Source organism: Urocampus carinirostris, chromosome 10 (assembly GCF_059441175.1).
Source record: "Urocampus carinirostris isolate Australia breed hairy pipefish chromosome 10, RoL_Ucar_1.0, whole genome shotgun sequence".
In the NCBI taxonomy this organism is placed as follows: domain Eukaryota; kingdom Metazoa; phylum Chordata; class Actinopteri; order Syngnathiformes; family Syngnathidae; genus Urocampus; species Urocampus carinirostris.
In genome coordinates, this window is record NC_142358.1 from 8,417,996 (window position 1) to 8,445,792 (window position 27,797).

The window sequence follows — 27,797 nt, forward strand, 5'->3', positions numbered from 1 at the left end:
ATGCCTCATTTCTCCCTCTTTGTCCAGTGCATTGTTGACATTGCAAATTGGTGATAAAATACTGTATTTATTTACTCTAGCTTACAAGGCTTGCAGTGATGCTAGAGGGAGAAGTAAAAACATAATAACCATGGAAATTAAGCTTACGATTATCAAGAAGTACAAACTTTAAGAACAAGGAGACATTTAAAGAAACCAAAGGCTTGACAGTTACTGCAAGTTCAAGTTTTAAAACATTTTATAAATTCAATCCAGCGTCTTGCAACAACCTACCGAACAGCCCCCCCTCCCATGAAGACAAATTGAGAAAATAAAGGCAAACAATGTGTTATCCTCACTAGGGAAGAGAAAAGAAAAAGGAGGCAATTAAAGGATATTACCATTTCCTCCCCTTTTGCTTCCACACTCTACGCAATGTACCAGCTCAAGTCACATACCACCAAAGGTTGTTTTTCCTTGGTTGGTTGGTTTGATCCATCAACTAGGGTCATAGGGGCACCATTTCCTGTAGTGTACCTTGGGCAGGTACAGCCCAGTTTTTCCTTTACATGCTTGTCTAAATTATACACTCCCTCCCGCAATGATCTTTTTTCTCTTTTTTTAATTTGTTTAATTTGCGGTGACGCTAAATGGAAGAACACAAACAAGATTACCTTGGAAACAAATTTTGAGATTATGAAGAAGGCAAACACACCATTACCCTGTCTGAGAAATATGGCCGTAACCAATTGACGATCAGGACAATCATTAAGAATAAAGAGGCAATTAAAGTAAATAAGTCTTCTAAGGGGCTTACATAATGTAAAGTTTTATTTGCAATCTACAGTTTCCTCCCCCCTCTGCATCTACCTGGTACCCCAATGTACCAGCTCGCCACATATACATGTATATGTATGTATGTTATATAGTCCTATGCACAAATATTACACATAGGAATTAATCATTATATTCTATGTTGTCATTTTAATGTTTATATTTGGAGAACCAGGAGTATCCCTGGGGTCTACTATACATATTTTTGTATCTTCATTAGAATGTTTTTGCGGTATATATTCCTCGGAAAAGCACGGGAGAGTGATCGGTTCCTCGGCAGCCATCTGTGCAGCAGCTTGGCTCCCATCCCCGCACGGAGCATCTGACGCGCAACCGTCCCCGTTCAGCCGACTCAGAAACGAGCAGTTTGGCTGCCTTTAAAAAGAAAAAGTCTCGCCCGCTTTTGAACCAGACTATAAATAGCAAGTGTGCTTTGCCACCGGGGGGTTATAAAGCAAAGAGTAAATGTCGTCGGGCTTCCATTGCTCAACATCACACGCTTGGATTCTGTGTAATGTAAAAGGCTGCCTTCATGGATGTGCATTTTTCTCATTAGGCTACGTGTAATATTCACAAAGAAATGAAAGGAAATGTGAACAATTATCTTAATGGTGATAGCGGCTACGATGACAGAAATGTTTTCATTTACCCATTCTTCAATCTCAAGTGCTTTGGCAGGGAATAGTGCTCACAAAATATTGCTGGAGCATAATGTAGAAAAATGCTGCCATTTTCTTAAGTGCTCGGACTCATTATGGTAAAGCGTGATGGGAAACTTACCCCAGATGCTTTTTCTGAGAGAGGAAGCTGAGAGATGTTTTGAAAGACACAATTGTTATGCGACAGCAGGAAAAATGTGAAAGAAATTCCTTTATAAAAGGGAATTACATTCTAATTATTCTACTGTCACAAATGGAATATTAAATTTTTAATTGCTATGCAGGGCTAATTTACTCAGCCCATTCTTTTACATCTACTGATTGATTTTAAAATTCACTCAACAATTTATTCATAAATACAAACGTTATTTACGGTACTTTTAAGGTTGAAATATGCTCAGGAGTAGAATCTAAATCAAACCCAATTTATTTATATAGCACTTGAAAGGAAACTCAAAGTGCTGTACAAAAACATTGAATGTACAGTAAGATAAAACTAGTCCATAAAGTTCCCCATCTTCTGGAATATTTCTGTAAACCAACCTATTTTTTTGTTAAAATACCAAGAAAAAAAAATTAACACATTCATATTCCTTTAGATTTGTATTTCTTGCAAATGTTGTCATGTGAAAAAGACGTAGCTACATATTTCGTCATTTTTCCTTTTTGGGGGCATTTTTTCGCATTGGTAAATATAGCAATAATGTTTAATATGATTTTTTTTGGATCAACTTTATTTGGAATTGAAAGGAAAGCCACCAATGACATTGATATCAAAAGTACTTTCGATACTTAAGACAGTATAGATTACACGAATTATTTTGTCAAAAAACCCATTTATATTCAGATTAGATGACATATTTTTTATTCAGTTAGAATTAGTTGTTAGAATTTCCAATTTGTGTGGCGTATATAATTAAAAGAATAATATGTATTTGGTTTCTTATGACTACTCTTCGTTTCTGGACGGAAGAACGTGATGCAAATTTTCAACGCTAGCTTGAAGCGCAGGGAAGAAAAAAACGCTGTTTTTCAGTGTCAGAGAAGAAGTCAATTTTTTGGCGTAGAAAAAAAACTAGTTTTTGGGAAAAAAGGAAACAATCTAGACACTTTTATTAAAAGAGAAAACAACTACATTTTTTTTACAAGAGAAGAAGCAGTTTGACAGAAGATAGTTTATAGTAAAGAATAGAAATCTGGTATTCAGGAAAGATTAAGACGACACAGGTATTCAGGGCGGAAGAATAAAATGATATTTTTCTGCAAAGAATACTATGTTGGCTTTCTTTTATCTAAGATGAAGCGTAAGAAAGAAAACACTAACTTTTTGTATGGATGACATGGAGCTCTTTTAAGATGTACCAAGAAAATTACGGGAAAGAAGCAAAATTTAGTTACCGTCAAGGGGCGACACTACCTTTCAACAAGCTGCTAGTTTAAAAAATAGGGGAAAACCCTAATTTTTCCTAAAGGAGATGCCGCTAGTTTCTAGCACATAACACATGTTCAGTAATTGAAAATGAAGAAGACGGAGCAAGGTGTCAATGGAGAAGAAGATGCTAGTTTTCTGCCTAAAAGACTACGTTGATTTTCTTTGTAGAGAAAGAAGCTAACTAGTTAACTGCGTAGCAAAAGATAATGCTAGTTCATGAAATTTTCAAACAGAGAAGGTGCTGGATTTTGTGAGGAAGAAACATCTAGTTTTTGATAAAGAAGAACGTAATACTAGGATTGGTCAAATAAGCATACGTGTCAACCTCCAAGGCTCCATGCCCTTACAAAATGTTATACTTTCCCTTACAAAATACAAAATAATCTTACACCATATTTTTTTCAAACGTGTTTATTTAGTTTAACATGTTATATTGTACATTTCATCTCATCTCATTAGCTGCACCGCTTATCCTCAGTAGGGTCGCGGGGGTGCTGGAGCCCATCCCAGCAATCATCGGGCAGTGGGCAGAGGACACCCTGAACTGATTGCCAGCCAATCACAGGGCGTTATATTGTACATGTGTTTCGTTATATCATATATATTGTTAATTTACATTTTGTTGTGGAATACTGAGTTGATCGACATAAATGAGGTTTATTATAAAAAAGGTTAAAAAAATAAGTAGCATGGAAGTTCACCGTAGTAGGAAAAAATACATGCAAATATAATTAAGTAGAATAATAAATTTTCTTGTTCAAATTATTAATTCATTTTCTGCATTAAATTATTGTTGGCAATATACTGATTAAAGGGATAACCACAAACCTGTCTTTTTTCATTTTCTCCTTTTATACATCCTTTTATTCTTAACTTCTTTATACAACATAATAATTCGTAATATAATGCAGCAAACCAAGTGAGCCGTTTGAGAGCTGGCTCTCTTTAATGAGTTGAGCCGAAAAAGCCTGTTCTCTAAAAACAGACCGACTTCCTTTCACTACATAACTACCACATGAAATCCGAGGCTGCAGATGCATGCGCACAGTAGCATCAAACCGATCGCTTCGTTTGCAACAAAAAAAAAACCTTATAGAGACAGCGGCGAACACGTTTGACTTGATTGATTTGCCGTTTGGTGATAGTCAGTGTATACCGGATGGTACCCAAAATTGACAACTTTGCGTTTTTCCGTACAGATTTTCTTGTACGTCGTACATGTCTTAAAATGCATAATAAACGTACTTTGTACGGCAAAAACGTACAGGTTGACAGGTATGAATAAGAAAATGCTGTTTTTTTACATAAAAAGCTGTTTTTCCCCCTATCCATCCTCTATCTAAATTTAGAAGTCTGGGAGTAGGACAATGCTAGTTTCCTGCCCACATTACTCCGTTAATTTTAATCATAGAAGGAAAAACAAATTAACGGCGAAGAGAAACACATTGCTAGTTTTTTATAAAGATACAAACTTTCAACGTGAGAGAAGCTATTTTTCGAAATATAAGAAGGTGACAATGGTTTTTGATGAAGGGGAAATAGCTAGTTTATGACAATGGAGGAGGCGACACTAGCATTCAACAAAGAAGTAAACAACCCTAGTTGTTGACATTAGAAAATAAGCTACTTTTCCCCCAAGAAGACAATGTAAGTTTTGGCAAAGACGAAAAATGTATAATTCTGGAAAGAAGAAGTCGATACTTGTTTTTGGTGAAAAAGACGCTAGCTTTCTGCACAGAAGAAGACCTTCGATTTTGATATAAGGGAAAAAGCTAATTCGTAATCGCCAGTGAAAATAATGACTTTTTTTTAAAGGACCAATGCTATCAGCTAACGAGATGCAGTTCAGCGCATGCCTTTAATGGACGATTTTCTTGGAAGAGGCATGTTTTTTATTAATCCTTACCTCCAGGTGAATATTTTCTCCACCAAAATGATTTTATTTATATGAAAAAAACATTGCATTGTGACATAGGTAGGACATAATTTAATATTTCTCTTTTATTGCGAATGAATCGAAGAAATATGTGTCTTCAATATTGGTCTGTATCATGCAGGCTTTTGGGAAACACATTTGCTACCACTTTTAGGCCAAAACCAGCACTTTTAGTGAATATTAGACAACCTTCCCTATGTAATCACTTGTACAAAGCATCAGACTTTTTGGGGCTTATTTTTTACAGCTGCTATATGCAGCTGAATAAATAACACCTTAGCATTATCTGTGGATTATGGTAGCTAGATATTATTGATCCTGATCTGAATTCACACAAGGTTGTTGTTATTTGGCAATCGGGACAGGTGGTCCCAGATGGCAATTTCAGTAGATCAAGCAACTTGTAGACACTGATGATGTGCTATGGGAGGAAAAAGTAGTGAAGAGTTGAGGTGCTTAGGACAGGAAAACAAGATAAAAGTTTCTACGGGTGTACCAGGAGATTTGGCCGCTCTCTTATCAGAACAAAGTGTTCCAGAATTCTGGAGTGTTGACACTCTGTGCTTTTGAACCTCTAAGGATCATGTGACAAAGAAGCTTTTGTGACCTTGGCAGGCACTCAGAGTAACACTCGTAATACCAGCATGAAGCCAGCCTCGGCATTTCGCACAATAGCAAGTAATTAGTCGCACTCTAACCTGAGAAGAATTGTAAAAACATTTTCAATTGGCCTCGGCCTTGCCATCACATTGGCTATGTTTACATCTAGGTAACAGTGTAACTGTGATCAAAAGTCCAATTTTTTGTCAGCGAATTAGCTGGAGTTTTTTGGTAGTCCCACAGTCCTTTGCACCATGAAAATATACCTGATCATTGAAAGTGGGCTTGCATACAAGCAGTCGGTTTACTCTAATGCCTAAACTTTTATCCCTCAATTGTTGCGGCTAATGGGGACCAAAAACCCTGGCGATATGCGAAAATTCACAAAATAGTAAAAGTGGATATTGGATGGCAGCCACAGTGCAGTTCATTTTAGGCGTGTCAAAATGGCACGCTTCTGCTGCCGTAACTGAAAAATAATGTTCTCTGCTGACTTCTGCTCTCAGATATAGTCAAACAGGGATATTGGATGTAGCCAGAATCATGTATTTTATTTCAGGTGGACCAGAATGGCATGCCTTATACGTGATCAGGGACAATGCATGGACGCATTTCATTTCAGACAGAAAGAATGGAAAAAAACAGCCGCTACGCATGACACACATTTGGTATCTCGGCCCCTGCTCTCAGTAATTCTCAAATGGGGATGATGGATTGCTGCCACAACCGTGCATTTCATATTAGGTGGGCCCGGACGACACACCTCCCGACAAAAATGCCTTAGACCTATCCCCACCTGCAGAAACATGGGATGAGGGATGAAGGGTCGCGGTTGCATGAGTGAAGTTCATTTCAAGCACAATAACTGACAAAAAAGATTATTCAAGCCTGACAAAAGTATGCCCTGTCAGTTCCTGCTTGCGGCAAAATGTGATCAGGGTTAATGGATCTCGGCTGCATGGCTGCAGTTCATTTTAGAGGGAAAACATGTGGGCTTCCACAAATAACACAAATTTGCTCTATTAGCAACCGCTCTCAGCAATAGTCAGCTTGGGATAAGAGATTGCGGCCAAAATAGTGTAGTTCGTTTTTAGATAGGCCACAATGGCGTGCTTTATTAGGCTGAACCAAAAAAAATGCTCTGCATCCAGTTCACAGGTTGAAAGGCTTGAATTTTTATTTAATATTTTCCTATTTTTAAATGTTTTTCAACTTAACATAACCTGGGGCCGCAAAGTACAAAACGCGAATTAACTCGCATTAGAGACAGTTTGTTCTCAAGGGTCATCATCACTTTAAACAAGTGCAAAAATGTGAAATGTTACCTATGACTTATTTTGGATTTCTTGTTACTGCTGAATTTAATTGCACTGCATTTCATTGCGCTATTGTTAACGATGCACTATTCTTTCATTGCACAATAAATATAACTTAGGCCAGTCTTAAAGCACTATGTTGTAAATATTTTTATCTTGATAATATTTCTCCTATGTTTTCTCTTTAAAGTTTTTATTACAGCATGTATTACCTTGGAGTGCCATGTCGAAAAGTGTTGCTGTCACACTTCCCTTGTCAGTCCGTCAACGAACCTCTGCTCCGCAAGACGTGGGTTCTGACTCGGTCCTGTTTCCCTGTTGGTATTTTACAGTCCAGTATTGTTCCCCCTTTTTTTGTGCTGTTTAATATTGGTTTCCAGTTTCGTTCCCGTCTATTTTTGTCCTGTTTATTACTCTCAGCAGTTTTCGTTCCCATCTTGTTTGTTCTGTTTATTTTCTATATCCTGTTTCATTATCTATCTTGTCTGTCTATCCCGTCCTGTCTGGTATCGACCCCATCTGTCTGATATCAACTCGGGCAATTGGATATGACCTCGTTGGTCTCTGGCTTCCCGTCTTTACATTGACAGACCGCTGTCGAATGTGCAAGACTCCCCTTTTCCCATAAAATATAAGGCTTGTATGAGAACGTCACGCGTTTGGGTCCTGATCCTGTTCTAGTTCTTGACACATGCACGAGTAATTGGGAAATGGAAGACTAATACAACCATTACAATCGGAATACTAGGAGTTGGACTACCACTCAAGTAATGTTTGTGTTTACATGGCTTTCATTATCGTAATACCAGTAATATTTTGTTTCCAATTGGATTGCTATATATATTGAGCTGGTTGAGCTGTAATCAGGTTTACCAGCTCGACACCAAGCTGTCAGCACCCAACAGGTAAATAGTCGCAGCGGGCATTGGAGTTAATCATTGGCGGTAAATGAACTGATCAAGAAAGTGCCAGAATGTCATGCGGGGTTTTGGACTGATTTCCAAACGAGGACGCCAAAATGAATTTGGATGTTTTTCTCGTTCGTGCTCTACAATCTGAGTTCAAACACAGCTTCAAAAGCAGAATTCTGGCAGTCAGCTTTGTCGAACGTCACCAACGATCAACTCCACTTCACCTGTTACTGTGGACAGTGCTAAAATATCTGGGCATTAGAAGCTCAAAAGATTTGAACCTCGTAAAGTCAAACAATAAAGAAATGTATAAAATAAAAAAGATCATGATTAGCAAAAGTGTTTGGCATCATCTCTGTCGGAAATTGTACTGGTAAAATAATCTTGACCATAATGTGTCTGTTTTAGTTTACATGATTTGTTTTTTTATTCCAAAAATGAAAAATATATTGATATGTTTTAGACTATGAGTTTATCTTAAAGAATTACATGTATAGACATACACAAAAAGGGGTTTAATAAAATATCCATCGGTCCATTATTTGCACCGCATTATTTTGGAATATGGGAGGAAACCGGAGGGCCTGGAGAAAATCCACGCAAGCACAGGGAGAACATGCAAACTCCACACATGAAGGTTCGATCCCATGACCTTAGAACATTGCCACGGAAGTGCTAAACACTCATTCCCCATGCTGCCCTGTGGTAAAATAAATTGTAAAAATATATACTGTCACAAGATTTAGTACTTATTAATAACCTGAAAGGTATAAGCTTATCTGACACTATAAAATAAGTTTTATGATATAAAGGAAAATCTTTTTAAAAATGGGCACAATCGTTATTTGATATTGCAGATGGTATTATTGTTCCTGTTACGGTTGCCATGGCGCCCAATTGGAGCCAGCTGCAGCTCGTTGACGGATTGGCTTCCCTTCTATTTAAGCAGTATGCAAAAAAAAAAATAATAAAAAAATAAAATAAAATAAATAAATAAATATATATGTATATATATATACACACACATATATATATATATATATATATATATATATATATATATATATATATATATATATATATATATATATATATATATATGCGCAGTGGTTAGCACGTGTGTGGCACAATTCTAAGGTCTTGGGAACCTCCTGTGTGGGTTCAAATCTAGCTACCGGACTTCCTGTGCGGAGTTTGTATGTTCTCCCCATGCTTGCGTGGGTTTCCTCCGGGCTCTCCGGTTTTCTCCCACATTCCAAAGACATGCATTTCAGGTGGATTGGCCGGTCCAAATTGTCCCTAGGTGTGAATGAGCGAGTGAGTTGTCTGTCCCTGTATGCCCTGCGATTGGCTGGCAACCAGTTGAGGGTGTCCCCTGCCCACTGCCGGATGATTGCTGGGATGGGCTCCAGCACCCCCGCGACCCTACTGAGGATAAGCGGTGCAGCTAATGAGATAATGAGATGTATATATATATATATATATATATATATATATATATATATATATATATATATATATATATATATATATATATATATATATATACATATATACTGTTTACATATTTATCCCCAAAAGTCATATAGTTAATAGTTATAATAGAATGAGGAGGAAAATAATCTATACCGAAATAATAAAAAACGATATTGAAAAAATATAGTAAAAAAAAATAAAAAATCATCAGATGAGCAAAATGATCTGCCAAAAGAACAAAATAGTTTTTTCTTTCTTTTTTTACCAGTATCTGCGATCACTCACCAGCCCGCATATCTGACGCTCCCCTGTCGGCGACCAGCCAGGAGGACACGGGTGTTGACAGCAGGGAACTTCTATCTCCCGGAGAAGCCGAAAATTTTTGACAGAGTCACCGCACTGACTTATCCTCCTGTCACACTTTCTGCCAAAGACAAATCTTTCCCTTGGAATTACAGGATGAAAGCAATTTTGAGATTTTCTTGATTTGGAGGCAGTGCCGAGGCCATACCAAGCAAACGGGATGATGGCAAAGCGAAGGTACAGAATTCTCTCACTGTTTCTGGGTTCCACTTTTGTGTCCTCAGTGAGATTTTGTTTAATTCATCAGTTCTATTTTTAGTGTAAGGTGTCACAAAATATGTAGATATATTTTAGCAGCTGATATTTCCATTCTTTATTCATTCTTCATAGACTGAACCCATCCAACCCAGAGATGGCAGCCGGACTTAATTTTGAAGAAAAAAAACTTTGAAAAAGCTACTAGAAGTAAGAAAAGGCAATTAGCTACTGGCAAATTAACATGATGGTTGGTCATAACATGGATACTGACGTCCCTAGTAGGGAAAATTCAAGTCAAGTCATTTATTTTTGTATAGCCCTTAATCACAAAGAGTCTCAAAGGGCTGCACAGGTTATTGCACAGACTATTATTTCAGACTATTATTACACCATCCCCTGATCTGGAACCAACATGAGGGCAAGGAAAAACTCAAAAACCTCAACATGAGGAAAATGACGAAACCTTGAGAAGGGACCGCACATGTGGTATCCCCCTTTCAGGATTACCAGACAGCAAAGGATGTTGTAATTACAATTAATACAGAGATATTGTCCCCCCAAAAAATAAAAATAAAAATAATAATTGTGTATGTTAATCGAACCGTTTAGTTTGAATGTGGCCTCATCACTCCACTCTTTGTCGGAAAGTGTGCATCTTTATTGCACAAATCCTAGTACCACTCGTGATTCTACACACTTCGGTATGGATCTTCATCATTAGGATCATGGATTAAACTTGGAATGTAACTTCTCCATTAACAACGTTTCATCATGCGATGGACAAATCATTTAGAAACCTATGGACAAGTCTGCCGCAAAGACTTTCCTGGACTCCGTTGAAACTTTTCCAGTAATGTTTCTTCTTTTGTGGGCCTCGTCAATAGACATAGTCTTCCGGGACACTTCTTATGAATGTCATGAACAGTTCCATCAGCTTCATATTTATCCTTAATTTGAGTAACTCTTGTTGGTGGTTCTTTGTTATACTCCCTCTTAAATTGTTGTGCTACTGTATTTTCATACTTCCAGTGGAATTTTACAGCAAATTACATTTCTTCAAAGTCAAGTCTGGGTGCCATCACTCGGTTCAATGAGTTCAGTCGATAAAGAAAGAATATATAATTGAGTTATCAGCTGCTAAAATGTGTATACTTTTTTTCGGACATCCTGTATGTACTGTACTTTGCGGAATCACAGTGTCCCTTTACATCGCCTTTATACTCAAACCAATCAGAGAAAGGCTTTCTGTTTCCTGGGCGCTGATTCGAATCAATCATTTACATGACTGGTGACAAACAAAATAACCCCCTATACACGTCTTTTGCGAGGAAACCAATCAGGAGGCCAACCACGGACGACGCAAATAGACAGAGTTTCTCTTATTAACTTTTGAAATTAAAGAATAAGGATAATTTCATTCAGATCACTCACCAAAATCAAAGCGATATTGTACTTGTTTGCACTCGCTTCAAAAGTGTGCTCCATTGCTGAGTCCTGTCTTTTTAGAAGGTGTGCCCGTATGTGCTTGCCAGAGTATGGACTTCCCCTATAGATAGATGGATACAACTGTGGCATTTTCCCAGTGGGGCAGAAAATATGTCCCAAAGAAATCAACCAATGCAAGACGCTTTTTAGCGAGTAAGTCATAGTTCGCATAAATTACTTGTGTCTGTACTAAAAGTCCCACTGCGCTTTGCGGTGACAAAATATACCTGATGAGAAAAGTTGCGTGAGTACAATAATGCCCACACAAAAAAGATGAATTGTCCTGCGCTATAATTATAATAGGGATAACATTGGAAAAAGGACCAGTGATAAGCAAAATCCGTCAAGTATTTTAACAAATATTATTCAACAAGCGTGATGGCCCGTCTGTTGCTGGCCTTGCTGTTGCCTGGCATTCTACTTAAGCGAGGTTGTTTGGGCTGCAGTGTCTTAAACAAGTGCCAGGGAGCCACTAGGGGATGCCAAAGAAGTTCATGGCCTTATTCAGCTCCAGAACCGTTTGTACACAAAAACAGATCATTATAGATTTTGTTGGTATTTGTTGGGAGTGCCTTATCACCAAACTTAACCCAAAACACTCCAAAAGGTGTAAAGTACAAATGTGTAAATTTCCACAAAAATCAGTTCACCTTTTTTGGAGGTTATAAGTCACATACAAACACATACGCAGACACGCAAATCAGAATCAATAAAAAGGTTTAGACAGATAGATAGATAGATAGATAGATAGATAGATAGATAGATAGATAGATAGATAGATAGATAGATAGATAGATAGATAGATAGATAGATAGATAGATAGACAGATAGATAGATAGATAGATAGATAGATAGATAGATAGATAGATAGATAGATAGATAGATAGATAGATAGATAGATAGATAGATAGATAGATAGATAGATAGATGGATGGATGGATAGATAGATAGATAGATAGATAGATAGATAGATAGATAGATAGATAGATAGATAGATAGATAGATAGATAGATAGATAGATAGATAGATAGATAGATAGATAGATAGATAGATAGATAGATAGATAGATAGATTGATTGATTGATAGATAGATTGATTGATAGATAGATAGATAGATAGATAGATAGATAGATAGATAGATAGATAGATAGATAGATAGATAGATAGATAGATAGATAGATAGATAGATAGATAGATAGATAGATAGATAGATAGATAAATAGATAGATAGATAGATAGATAGATAGATAGATAGATAGATAGATAGATAGATAGATAGATAGATAGATAGATAGATAGATAGATAGATAGATAGATAGATAGATAGATAGATAGATAGATAGATAGATAGATAGATAGATAGATAGATAGATAGATAGATGGGGGGTTTTTAAGGGTTATTGTTCTATCTTCGTTATTCATTATCCATTATCCGTTGTCGGTCAGTTCATTATACGCTACAAAGCCTAGGAGCCGGGACACTTACTCTCAGCCAAAAGGCTAAGCTAAGGTCCTAGCCCTAAAGCCTTGTTGCGATCATCGCGAATGCACCGTTCCCGGTGGTACTGCAATACCGGGCCGATGCGTGGAGTGGACAGAGCAAGCTCTTAATCCATCTCCGGAATGCAAAAATCAAAGGGCCAAGTTTAGGACCTAATACTCTCGGCCTAAAGGCCAAGCTAAAGACCAAACATAAAAGCCCTGCTAAGGCCAAGCCAAGGACCATATAGATAGATAGATAGATTATTTTATACTCTGAACCCCCAAGCACACTGCGTTGTTTGACAAATAAAATAACTGTATTAAGGTATGGTGTTTTTTTATTCAAATAACTACAATACTAGGGCGGCACGGCAGCTTAGTGGTTAGCTCGTCCTTGGCACAGTTCTGAGGTCATGTGTTCGAATCCAGTTACCAGCCTCCCTGTGTGGAGTTCTCCCAGAGGACACTCCGATTTCTTCCCACACTCCAAAAACATGCATGTCAGGTTAATTGGCCGATTCAAATTGTCCCTAGGTGTGAATGAGTGATGCGCTCCAGCACCCCTGCCACCCTACTGAGGATAAGCAGTGCAGATAATGGATGGATGGATAATTACCATACTCAAATATTAAACCACAATGTGATTGTGGCAAAGGTAGAGAAGAAGAAGGACTGTCAATCAGAATGCACAATGCACAGTCAAGTCAGTGAGGAAATAATAATGTATATCCGCTTGCTTAACATAAACAATGTAGTTCCCTTTTTTATTATTGGACACCTGCAAAGATTACATAGCCTGCCAAGGTTATCCGTTATCATTGTAACTATTATGAACTGTTTAAATTATTGTCACTATTAGCCAACCATGTTGCTGTTCTTTGATTCGCTTTAGGGCTTTTTAAAACCCAGGAGATGTGAATGAAAAGAAATGGCTTAGGGTAAGACCTTAAGACAATAAATAGATAATATTGTCCGCTACCAGCATTTTTAACATAACAAGCACATCGGTCTTTGCTCGTCTCCTTCCGCGGTCGCAGTGAAGTGCTACGTAAGCTTCTTCAAACGTCGTCTTAGCTTAGCTAACACTAACCCGCACCACTATTTGAGAACCACTGGTCTACATGATTAACAGTGAATTTTATGACTTGTTGGATTGCAGAGATCGGCAAAACAGCTTGAACTTTGGGAAAGCTTTCTGACAGATGATATAAAGAAATGAAGGTAGTAAGAAAATGAAAAGGATGATATCATTAGTTATAGAATGTACAGTTTAAAGGTTGTTTTGCTCAGCTAAAACCTGGAATTGTCACGTTGGGTCCGCTCATTAGGCGCCAGCTGCTGCTCATTGCCTGATTGGCTTCCCTTCAATTTAAACACATTGCTCTCATTCCCTACTTGTCAGTCCGTCAATGAACCTCTGCACTTGCAAGACGTGTATTTTGACTCTGTCCGGTATCATGCTTGTGTATCCAGTATCCGGTATCGACCTCATCTGTCCAGTGCTGTCCGGTATCTTGCTCCAATATCCAGTATCCGGTATCGATCCCGTCTGTCCTGTCCTGTCCGGTATCTTGCTGCAGTATCATATATCCGTTATCGATCTTGTCTGTCCCGTATCTTGCTCCAGTATCATATATCCGGTATCGATCCCGTCTGTCCCGTCCTGTCTGGTATCTTGCTCGATTATCCTGTATCAATCCCATCTGTCCTGTCCGGTATCCTGCTCCAGTATCCGGTATCGATCCCATTCTGTCCGGTATCTTGCCCGTGTATCAAGTATCCAGTACCCGGTATTGATCTCGTCTGCCCTGTCCTGACCGGTATCTTGCTCCAGTATCAGGTATTGATCCCGTCTGTTCCGTCCTGTCCAATATCTGCTCGTGTATCCTATGTCTGGTATCAATCCCGTCTGTCCTGTCTGGTTTCGAGCTCGTCTGCCTCTGACTTCCTGTTTTCCAGCGCCTGACTTCTCTGTCTCACTTCTTCCGCCCAGCGGTCGCCGAATCACTGGCGTTTATCTTCACGAGCATGACTTCCCCATTCCCGTAAAATAAAGCTTGTGTGAAAATGTTACGCGTCTGGGTCCTCCGTCTGTTCGGGTTCTGACAGGAATACTTGCTTTGACTTATTCTTTACCAGAATTTGTAGGTGTAAGTGTAGGTGATGTCCTCTCTTTCCTTATTTTCTCTCGTTACATTGATCAAGTAACAAGTTATAATGAGGATCAGTGCAATTATTCTACTAAATTCACTTAATAGAGACGGATATGGAATGGACGATTTGTGAAAATCGAGGGATTACTGTATTTCTTGAATTTCAGAAAGTACTTTAGAAAAATATCTGTTATAAGTAAGTTTCATCTTCAGCCACCGCTTTTCATTTCCTAAAAATAATAAAGTCCGTTCGTTCCGAGTCAGCTATCGCTCGTCTCCAGATTGCCAAGAAAGAGCGAGTGTGTCTCCGGGATTAAACGAAGTCTTTCTTGAAAAACACACATCTATAAAATGAGCGGAGTGTCTTGTATCAGTCAGGGAATTACAGAAGAAGCCGGCACTTGAAAGGCTTCCATGTGCTCGCCCTAATACTCGTATCTCCCACATTTCTCGCAGCCCCGAGACCGACGTGAGGTTGAAACTCAGAGTTTCTTCTCTGAGTGACAGGAGCCTGCTCGTCACGGTGTTTTTATGCAGGCCGACATCAGAACCGTGCTGTTACAGATAGCCAAATGTCTCCCCCTGACGCTTTCCCAGTGAGATGTGGCTGATAAAACAAAAACAGTGGAGTGAACCCCATCCAAGCAAACAATCTCGCAGCTCACATCAAAAATTAAAAGATAAATGTTGCAAATCGTCAACGAGAACCAAATTTAGGTGAAACAGAGCACATGACAAAATCTTTTTTGGAGCTCTTTCTTTGCAAAGTAAGAAGACACTTTTCTCAGAAATTTGCTCACCTTTTTAAAGGCCAAACTCAAGCACCTTCAAGCCCCATTTCCAATTTATCCAATAACATTAAAAGAAGAAATCTGTTGTGAATCATGTATTTTACAGAGCCCAAAAAATATGGAAATAGGCAAAAATACATGAACTATTATACCAAGTTTACATTTTCTAAATATTCATAGGTTGAGACATTTTTAATTACTTTACATAGTCGAATCCATACCTAGTAGTCTGGCATGTTGCTGCTACGCTGTGCTCATTTTCCTTCGTATTAGACAATACAGTGCCATTTAGTGCTCAAATATTACCCAACGTACCTTAAAAGGTTATCATTTTCCCAGTACACATTGACGTGATGTTTACCTTTTAAAACTTTTTGGACTACCCAGGACAAAAAAATAAATAAAAAATTACAAAGCGATAAAACAGGAATGGGGGTTTTAATTTATGACCAGGCCGGCAAATGATAAAGAGTTTTGACGGCAGGCTTTGCACAGCTGGCCCATGTGAACGTATTTCATTGTGTTGACGCGGCCATATTTTGAAAGCTGTCAGTTCTACTCTGCAGACTTTGTCATTTGCTTAGCACATACATGCGAATTGTGTGTGGGGGTTTGTGTTTGAGTACGGATGCAATGAAATATAGACGGCGGGGACGAGGTGACACAAGACAAAGCTTGCGTAGGCGCAAAATTTCTCGGAGGGAGTTTTGCTGATAAATAAACACCCATGTCGGGAATCAGATCCAATGTCATCTCAATAACGACATAACAACAAGATGAGAGGACCAGTGTTGGGGAGTAACACGCTACAAAGTAACTTTTCTCTGTAACCATTATTGTAACGCGTAATTAATTTCTTTTTTAACTCGGATGTCATTACAACATTGTGTGTCCTGAATTTCAACGCCAGGACAAATGAATGAACCCTTAGTCTAGTTAGCCCAGTTAGACTGTGCACTTCAATTATTTTCTGTCATGCCCAGCTTCTTATTTGTGTGATTAAGTAGTTTGGTCTTAAGGGGACATCTTAATTTATGTGGATGTGTGCTTTCCCTCACAACATTTTTAACATTGCAGACGCACCAGTCTTTGCTTGTCTCCCTCTGTGATCACAGTGAAGCGCTACATACACTTTGTCAAACTTCTTTGTCGTAGCTTTGAGGAGGAGACTTTTGTTCCCCTCTTTACCCCGTCTCACTTTACCTGTCTACGAATCTGTTGTAAATATTTTGTGTGGGGTAACTTGAGGGTCTGCTTCACTTTGGGTTTACACTTCATACTCAATGGTTATACTCGGTGCTATATGAACTGTGGCCTAGTGTTGTGGAGATGCAATTTCACTTTATTCTGGAGTAGTTAAAAAAAAAATCCAAAGTCAAAGGCACCCTCGCCCCCCTTGATGGAGCCTTGCGTCCCCAAGGAGGGGGCGGCCCTACAGGTATAGTGCTTCTCAACTGGTCTTACTTGAGGATCCACCACCCCACCGTAATTGCAAGCCATGACCCAAATTAAGACAACAAATGACCACTTCTTAAATGTATGAATGAAAAGCATTGCATAGAGAAAGTAGAATATATTTACATAAAATAGAAGAACAAAACAAAATGGCCAGCAAAACCAAAATGTCTTTGAGTAAAATATTCCGTTTTGTGCTCCATTAGCTGCATTTTTAAAGGGACAGTGTGTATAGGGGCTGAGTGGACCCCTTTTCAGCCAGGGAGTATTCCACCAAAGGCCAGCCCACTTAGCTATGGAGGAGGAACTTGAATGAATGGAACAGCAGCAAGCTCTTTTGATGCAATTTTATCGGGAAGAAATTCAGGTATATGTTGATAAGTTAACAGAAAACACTTCGCCATTTTAATTGAAAGAATAATTAAATAAGGATACCGATATAGATAAAAAAAATATTTACCTATGGACAGTATCAGTCATTTGAAATCAACATTGCTGTCATGATTGCTGATTCGGGGCACCTGCTAATGCCCCGTTGGCGCCAACAGCCCCATGCACTGATTGGTTCATGGACCTTTTTTAAACCCCCGTCTTCCAAGAGGAAGCCGTCAGACCTTCCTGCGAACCTATGCTTTTGCTAGGCAAGCACCGTACCCTCCGACAATCTCCTGCTGTGTTTTCTCCTGCCTGTTACTCGTTGCCGACCTGTTTCTGGACCCGTTTCTGCCCTGCTCTTCCGTCCCGGCCATCGACCTAGTTTGCCCTGTTTCTTGCCTGATACTTGTTGCCGACCTTTTTTCTGGACTCGATTACCGCCCTTGCTCTTCTGTCTCGGCTACCGACCAGCTTACCTGCCACCCACGACTATCCTCGTTCGACGCGGAAGTGGCAATTCCTGCCGTCAGCCACCCGTGTCCGACGATCATCGGATTGTGGAAGCAAGCACTTCTCTCTATTTCAATAAAACTGAGTTTAACGAACGCTATTTGGTCCTGTCTCCGTTTCTGGCTTGTGACAATTGCATTTTTTTTCCCAACACATTATTAGGCTTTACACTAAACTCTTATGATGTAGCTTTACTATACACATTTTAAGTAGGCTACTTAAAACATCAAAATCCTCCTAAGCAAAGCACTGGTCTCTGTAACTTTGTTAAAGACAATGTCATTGTCTATAATTTCCTTTTCAATGAACATCGGCATGAAAGCCTTCAAAAGTTCCTGATACAATATGTGCCTAGTTTTCACAACATTTAAAGCGGAAAAGCTCCACTCACATGCAACTTGAGTACAGGAAAGGCTCAACAGGAATTCACCGGTATATGCTAGCCCAATGACATGGTAGGCTCTGTATATTGTGAAAGGACCTGTCTTTCTCTTTTTTATTTTTTTTCTCATTTTTGTCTTCTTTTTTTCCTATTTCCCAAGCTTTTTCTCTTTATTTTTTTGTTGTATTTTTCACATTTTTCTTTTGCTTTCCTGCTTTTGATTACTTTTTCTCAAGTTCCGTGTGTTATTTTCATTCTTCTCGACGACTGTTTCTTATTTTTCTCTCTTTTCGCATTTTTTTTTTGTTCTTCTGTTGTTTTTTTATCATTGTTGTCTTTTTTCTTCTTTAGTTTTATTTGCCCCTGAAAAGTAATTTTGTGCATAATTTTCAATATATCGATAAAAGCAGGTAAAACAATCTGAAGAGGACTTTGGGGCCGAAAGAGTTGGCTTTTTTTAGTCAGCCAAGCTGAAAAAGTGTCACGAGGTGGGTGAGGTGACCGGACCAGAACGGAGGCAGGAGGCAGGAAGGGAGAACTCAATTGCGTGACGATCAAAACTTTTATTTACCAAAATAAAAGTTGTCCAAAACTCAGGGACAATACAGAACAAACAGGCTTTAACAAAAACGTGCAAACACAGGTTTCTTCCAACTCAACTAAACAGAACAAGGCATAACAGAACAGAAAAGATGTATAATGAGCCAACACCCGCAATACCCAGAATCCAGCCTTAAATAGCAGACACGCAATTAGCTGATCTGCTTCAGCTGGTGCCCAGGGGGCGGGGCAGACCGGTCGCCAAGGCGACCATGACAAAAAGCCACTTCTCCCCCCCAAAAAAAATCATCACCACGTGCTTATTTGAGTGGGAGGGGCTACTTTGTAATTACAGTTAACTGCTAAAATCTGCAAACATGTAGCACAACTCATATCATTCGCGCTGTTAAGTCTTAATTTGACCAATACACAAACAAAGAATGGTGGTGGGCCAAACCAAATTCAAATTTAGGAGGGGAGATGGTATAACTCACCTCATCTGTTGAGTTGAATGTGGCCAAATAGCTGACAAGAGTTGTTGCATGAGTAAGGTTGGATAGTACGTGTTGAAATTATTTTTTTCATCCAGCCCAAGTTGTCACTCCGGCATTGAGTGTGTAACATTTGTCCACTAGATGCTGCTGTATTGTGTCGTGTGACAAAACAAGAGTGCTCCAAAGCACAAGGAAAAATTCAAAATGCGGAGGCTCAAAGTGACCAATCCGCACAATGTTTATTCTCTTTTTTTAGTTTTTCATTACATTTCACAAGGTTTTTATTTAACCTATGCAGCAAGGTGGTGGAGAAGCATGTCAGCACCCCCTAGGTGGACCTCATGTATAAAAATACATTAATGTGTAAGTACAAATTTGATAATAGTCCATGTATGTTTTCTTATTTTTCAAATCAATATTGGTTTGTTTTGTATTTAATTAAATTTTATACCAGTAGGAGGTGCTAAAAAATAACCAATGTCCAGTTAAAGAATTTCAAAATGCTTCACTTCAGTAGCTTTGGCTTCAATATAATTAAATCCATCTACTGAAAATAAGTTAAGATAACCCTCAGGTTTTTTTTTTGTTTTTGATTATTTTGCCAAGACAAATGCCCGCAACCCCTTAAAAATGGGTCCGGGACCCACCTTTGGGTCCTGACCCACCAGATCAGAAACACTGCCTTAGTTTACCAGCATCACTTCGCTATTCATAACGTCAAAATGGGATTGGCATGTTTATAAGACCCGACATAGTACAACTCAATACAGTTACGGTGGCACTGTCTCAAACACAGAGTGGAAGAATTTCTCCTGACTGATATTCTCCCAACTATATATACTTGCATCTAAGCTGTATTTACAACAATACTATAAAATACTAAAATTAGGGGGTTAGAATAAATGCCCAAGTTTGGAAGAGGCTGTGGCTTATACAGGAACAACCAACAGACGAGAAATCAATGGAACAATAGAACGTACAAAATTTACAGCTAATGGCGTTTTAAATTTTACGATAGAGTAATCCTTCATTTTTTGCAGGGGTTGCTTTCCAAAAATCTCCCACTATAGTTGAAACCTGCAAGGTACGAAACTTTATTTATTTATTTAATTGTGTATCATATACTCAAGAATTAGCCAAATTTACAAGCTCAAGTATTTTTTAACAAACAAAATTAAAGAACTGTACTGTCAAATTATTTTTTTTTTAAAACTGCACAACTGTATGGATTAAGGACACAATCGACTTTACATGATACTTTTCCACCATCATGTGGACGTTTTGAAAATCTGCATTTACTTTCTGGTTCTGTCCTAGAGAAACCATATTTTTCCATTATCAAACATAATGGAAAAGACACCAGGGAGTCACAAGAGCGTGCCAAAAGGCCGGACGTGCCTCCATAGGGAGTTAAGCGGGTTGAGAAGTCCAACTTTGTTGGCAAAACCTAGAATCTTCCTCTGTTTAGCAAATCATCATCTCAATGCATGATGACCTTTTGACCCAAAGAGCCATAATAGGAAATTTTTAGATTATTATTTTTTGGGGGAGGGAGCCTTGCCATACATTTGAGAAAAAAATATGAAATAAAAATAATACCAGAGCCTGTGTCTCATATCAACAAATATACCGTTTTAACTTTATCCCCCACCCGCAATTAATTAATACCGTTGAGGCTCATTTTGACCTCATAAATAATTGTTACAAAACAAGGTGCAAGCAAAGTTATTTTATAAAAATGTGACAAAATACTGCAAACAAGTGTTTGCAGTCGGCGCTGGGCAAGAAAAGAATGCGCATGCTTCTGTATAGCTTTGCCTATTCCTATTGCTAGGGCTTTTGGGTAAAAAATGTGTTTTGGATTTGAGTTTGTTCTGTGGCTTTTCATCATTAAGTGTCTCAACAATGAACATAGATTGTTAAATGAGCTCCCATATAAAGGATTATTTAGTGATTTAAAGCTATAACGGGGTCAGTTGCTTGACAACCTGACTGTTAACATTGTTAAAGTAGTGACCTATATACACGGGACTGAACTTATAGTCGGAAAAATGCGGTATATACGGTAATAGCTAGATAGATCTTTTCAGAGTGATGTGGGTGTCTGTAATCTGGTGAAGATCTCAATTACTTTTTACATGAAGTAAGTAGTAATGGTGACAAATGCCTTTTTTTCCAGTAACGCCTCTGGCACTGGTGAGGACACACACTGGAGGTGACCGGACTTTTTCGGTGATGTTTTTGGGGCTCAGGGGGCAGGGGGGTACAAAGTCGATAATGATTTGCAGTTAATTGCTCAGCTGTCCCCTGGGTGACCTTGGTTAAAAGGACTGGAAGCCAATGACCACTCGGAGCTAAACTTGTAAACAGAGCAAATGGAATGCTGCTGACATTTTGAGGTACTTTAAAAAGAAAAGAAAATTTGGTGTCATTGCACTAAGTAAGCAACGTAAAATGCAGGCGGTGTTTCCAGGCACAAACTGCGGCCGTCATAAATGCCAGTTAACTACGCTGCCAACTTTTGGAGTAATGCTACACCGCACATAAAATGGACTTAATTAAAGTAAAATATTGTAAATCAACAGGGTGTCCTGAACGTAACCATTCCAACGGCCCACATAAGCAATGTTCGTTAGCGTGTACTCTACTTCAGACAGAAATAGACAGAGAGAGAGAGAGTGAGAGTGAGAAAAAGAGAGAGAAAGAGAAAGAGATAAAGAGAGAGAGAGAGACAGAGAGAGAGAGTAAGGGAGAAAGTGAGAGAGATAAAGAGAGGGAGAGAGAAACAGAGTGAGAGAGAGAGAGAGAGACAGAGAGAGAGAGAGAGAGAGAGAGAGAGAGAGAGAGAGAGAGAGAGAGGAACAGCTATGGAGAGAAACAGAGGGAGATTGAGACAGAGGAGAACAGAGAAGATACAGAGGGACAGGGAGAGAGACAAACAATAGAGAGAGACAGAGAGCAACAGCGAAAGAGAGAGAGAGAGAGACACACAGAAAGACAGAGACAGTGAGACAGAGACAGAAATGCAGAGACAGAAATCTAGACAGAGAGAAAGACATATAGATTAATGGACGGATAGATAACACGATTCATTGTTCTCAATTTTCTAACTAACCTTTTAAGAATGTAACAACCAGTACTTGTAACTTTTAACGTAACTTCCCCCCCTCATAAAACACATATTTTTTTGTAAAAATCTAAGCTAATTTATACAGATTTTTTTGGGTCATCTGTAGTTTGGAGTCTTAGCATCCTTCATATTTTTCTGTGTGACACTCAGAAGAAAGCGATTGGACATCTTTTAACCAATCTGACAAAACCATCAAATCAAATGTTGATGTGTTCTAAAAAATTGAATTACCAAAGCCTTTCATAGGTACACATTTTGTAACTATAGTTTTGTTATGACAAACGGCGAATATAGAGTTTTTATGGCAACTATATCTTGTTGAATAATATATCATTTAGCAATTCTAGGCCTAGTTTAAGAAGTTGTAAAACTTTTATTTCAAATCAGATTCCGACACTATCAATTTTCATTATTTTGTAGAACTTTTGCAAAAGTAATTAATTGATTATTGTTATCGACATACTTTTAAAATGAATGAAATAAAAACATTCATTTATTTGATTTGATTAATCGACTACAGTAGTCCCTGTGTTACGGCGTCCCTACTTACGATATGTTTACGTTATAACGTGGAATACGATGCTTTTTGGGCCTGTGGTCACGGCATTTTACCTATTATACAAAATTAACAACAAATTATCTTTGTGCCCTAAACTTACAAATTAAAACTTTGCAGTGTTCGTACGTATCGTGAGATGCCTGTCTGCTATTGGTTGCCGTCATGTGGGAGGCGGCTCTGTTATCAGTTTGTATCAAGCCACTAGCTCCATTGTACCAGCTCAAGTAATATCACACAAAAGGTGTATAAAATGACATTTTTCCTTTACATGAATATTTATTGATAATGTGATCATGAACACAAAATAAAATGGGGAAAAAGGGATTATACTTTACGAACTGTTTACCCTTCAAAGATCTTTGCTACGTGTTAGAGAGCAACAAAAAAACAAACACTCCCTTTTAGATTCACCCACTGAATTTCCCTATGGTGAGTGTCATTTGTGTACATAATTGATTTGTTGCATTGATCCTTTTTGTACTGAATCGCCAAAGCTTTTCCAACGTTTCAAAACATTTTAGGCTTTTATCCTTTTCTGTCATCAGAGGCCTCATGAGGTTGTTGTTGCACACAATAAAGACAAAGGCAAAGCTAAGTAATATCTTTTTATCAGAGCTTCTCGGGTGAATGTTAATTTGTGTCAAATGCATGATTTTTGTGGCCAAGGTTCTTTTTACTCACCAGGCCCACAATTATCATAATTAGAACGATTTTTCTGCACCGACGTCAAGCAGGTTTTCCCACTGATGATTCTTTTTTTGCCACATGCTGTTAATAAAACCGACTGCTTTTTAATCGTCCTCCATAATGAAATATAATAGTACAATTTACAAAGTTGTGAGCTAAAAGAGCAGAATTTAGTCCACCTTTTTCCTGATGGTCTGTTGCTAGGCAGATTTCATTTGACTCAATCAAAACGGCAAGATTTGCGTGATATACATTGCTCGGCATGCCAGCATCGGCATCTACGTAACCTTGGCAACTGGGAAAACGTTTTATTTTATTGTTGCAAACACGAGTTTAGAGCATGGGTCAATGACCTTTGAGCTACTAAATTATTGCATAGGATATTGATTAATTTTATGTATGCTTATGAAATAACTTAGGTGGCCTTTAATTATATTTCATTAATTCTTTTTATGTGTTCTCACAGTAAATAAATAAATTAAAATGAAAAACAAATTGGCTGATATCATTATTTTACCTAATACATTTTTTCCTATGGCAGCAATAAATTGTTCCGAATTGTTATCCTAATTTTAACACTACAGCCCTGGGAAGTCACAATGTCTTAGTATGGGTTCTTCTATGATTTTGAAAAGGCTTGTTTTGTCTTACAGGTAAAACACATAAATTAATAAGAAATACGTTGTACTGTCCTCAAAATACTTTCTGGTCTAAAAAACGTTATTAGTTGGTTCTTTTTACCCTAATTTCAACACAACATACCTAGCAAGTCACAATGTCTTGGTACTGGTCTGCTATGGGTTTGAGCTGGCTCATTGTAGTTTACATGGAAAAAGGAAAACGAAAAAAGAAAAGGACATCGAATTTTGCACTGAATAGAGCCTGGTCTATTTTAGATGTGATTCAGTACAAAAATCGATACTATGATTAGAATTTTTTAAATCTAATTTGAACAAAACGTCCCTAGGAAGTCACGATCTCTTAGTACGGGTCTGCTATGGTTTAGAAAAAACTTGCTCTAGATGAGTGTTAAAAGAGCCCGCCCACTTGACAAAAAGCAACTGACATTAGATTTTGCACATAATCTGATCAGGTTTGTTTTAGATATGATTTAGTCAAAAAATAGATGTTATTGTTGGCGTTGTTTACCTTATTTATAACAGTAGATCCCAAGGAATTCACAATGTCTTACTACAGGACTACTATGGCTTTGAAAAGGCTTGCTCTACATGAAGAATGAAAAAAAGAAGCAGCAGACGTTGTACTGTGTTGTCTGTCTGTTTTAGGCTTGCTTTAGTAGCAAAATAGACGTTATTAGCATACTGGTTTTCATCCTAATTTCAAAACAATATCCCTGGGAAGTCACAATGTCTTAGTATATACCTAAAATAGTTTTTGAGAGGCTTGTTTTATATTCGTGTTTCTCAACAAATGTGTTGGGACCCAAAAGTGGGTTCCGAAGTGGGTCGCAGGCTTTGCCTTGGCAAAAAAATGTAAAGAAAAAAAGAAAAACCGGGATTCAATTAAACTCCTTGACAGTAGATGGCGATGATGCCCTGCAAATGCGATTTGACACTCGCCACTTCACGCCACAGAAAAAGTTTGCCGCATGGCCACATGCAGATACAGCGAAGTATATGTCATACGGATTTTATTATCTTGAAGACAAAGAAGACAACAAGGTAATTGTGTTTGGTGCAGTGAAGTGCTAGCACATAAAAGCATACATCTATCATTTCATGTTTGGCCATTTCAGTCTGTTAAAAAAGCTGTTCTGCTTCCCAGGAAAAGGTAATTACTGTAAGTAGTTTTGCATATTTATTTTGAAGGAGACTTTCAGACAGGAAAGTATGTCACATTGGGACCTATATTGGTCCAGTATACAGTATGTTCTTATAGACATATGGGATCATCGCCATCAACAGCCGTCTGTTTTCGTTGTTGTGCCTTCGGCCCCATGTAACTGTAGGGCAGGGGTTGGCAACCTATGACACGCGTGCCACTGTTGCGCACGACAAAGTAATAACGATTTTTTTTTGTAAAATGCGCATTTTTACCTGAAATTTAGACATTTTCAGTTGCGCGCTGTGTTCAGCGCCCCTCCTTTTCAGTTTTGTGTGTGAGTGCGTGTCTGCGCCGCGCCTTGCAGAGGAGAGCTCCGTGTTTCAACACAGCCAACGAAACACACGCGCCATAATGAACGAATCATAACGGCTCCTCGAGCGAAAACATCTTGTTCTTTCCAGCCAGCGTGGACAGACAAATGAGGTTTGGTGCAAAAAATGACCGTGGTGTTTTGTGCATTATGCCTCGAGAGCGTTGTACCTCGCACAGTGTTAAACGTCATCACGAGACGAAACATGAACATAAAATCAAGGATGAGTCTGACAAGGCGGATACATTTTTATGTGCTTTTTATGTACTAACTATCTGCTCTTGAGGTAGCACAGTACATTTAATAACTTAATTTGTTTAACAAAGCGGTTTAAGATTGCACTGTAAAAAAAAATACATAAAGCACATCATTCTTTTTTTCTTTGAAGTACTATTTTCTTCTTTTTATATACTAATTGTGTGCTTATGAGGTAGTGCAGTGAAATATTTGACTTAACTTCATTTTAAAACATTTTCGACGGCCGGTGTGCCTCAGAACTTTTTTATAAATAAAAGTGTAACTTGGTTCAAAAAGGGTTGAAAAACACTGAGTTATAGGATTAAAAGGTCTATCCATGTTGTATATTTGGACTGGTGTAAAATGACAGCTCTATTGGATATTAAAGAAATATCGTGCGAATCATTGAACTTGGTGTGGCACACTGATATACAAGGATATTTGAAAGTGGCACTCCACACCAAAAAGTTTGCTGACCCCCACAGTGTAGGGGATTTGCAGTTATAGAATTGTTTAGCAGAATTACTTTTTATCAGTCTTTTTTATTCCTGTAGTCTTTCTGAAGGGCAATCACACAATACATTAATATTATCGTTTACTTTTATCCATCAATTTTGCAGTTCATTAATCTTAATAAGAATTATTGATCTGAAGATAATAGAAACCAAACAGATGCACACGTTGTTTAATCTAACAAAATGTGGTTTATTTACACAAGATAATCAATAGAAAAAAACATTTTAACAAGAAGGGTTAACACACGTTTCTAAAAATACTAACATGTGGAAAAGAGAAGGGATTAGTTGGTGATTGAAAAACAATGATGGATGCACTGTGGACGCTTAGATGATCAACAAAGCGAATGACCCCAGATTCTCTATGGCAGGGGTGTCTAACAGGCGGCCCGCGGGCCGGATTTGGCCCGCTAAGGGATTGAATTCGGCCCGCGAGACAATGCTGAATGAAGCGCGAGAGAAAAACGAGCTGCAGGTATGTCTGGTTGTTGTTGCCAAAGCTAGGTGCCTCTCACAAAGACGCTGTACTTGTATTTCTTACTCTCTCATTCTCTTTCTCACTCTCTCTCTTTCTCTTTTGCTCCCTCTGTCTCTCTTTTTCTCTTTCTCTGTTCCTTTCTGTCTCTTTCTCTCTCTGTTTTTTTACCTTATTTTGCTTTCTTCCATTTTTCCTTTTCTCTATAATTTCTCTCTTTCTCTCTCTCTTCTTTGTTTTCCCCTCCTCTCTTTTGCTCTTCTTTTCTCTCCTCTCTTTCTATTTCTCCTTGGATATCTTTCTTTCTCTCTCTTTCTTTCCCCACTGTCTCACTGTTTCTCTTTTTTTCTTTTTATCTCTCTCTCGCTCTCTCTCTCTCTCTCCATTTCTCTCTTTCCTTTTCCACACGCTCTCTTTTTCTCTCCCTCTCTACTTCTTTCTCTTTTTTTTCTTTCAGTCTAATTTACTAGTCTGGCCCCCGAGAGAATGTTTTGTCCATTGTGTGGCCCATGAGTTAAAATGGGTTTGACACCCCTGCTCTATGGTGTGTTTGAATGAATATGACCCAAGCAACTACACAGCAGTTGTGATCATTTTCTTGTTAGTACCTTAGAGGACGACACCATTGGATGCGTGCAAATTTGGGGTGCTCTCTCTTTCTTTAGCAA

General features: G+C 38.4%; 1 pseudogene; it reads right to left on the reverse strand.

Moving 5' to 3' along the window:
• Positions 1-12,729: 12,729 nt before the first annotated feature.
• Positions 12,730-12,876, reverse strand: LOC148357617 (U2 spliceosomal RNA; annotated as a pseudogene).
• Positions 12,877-27,797: the final 14,921 nt, after the last annotated feature.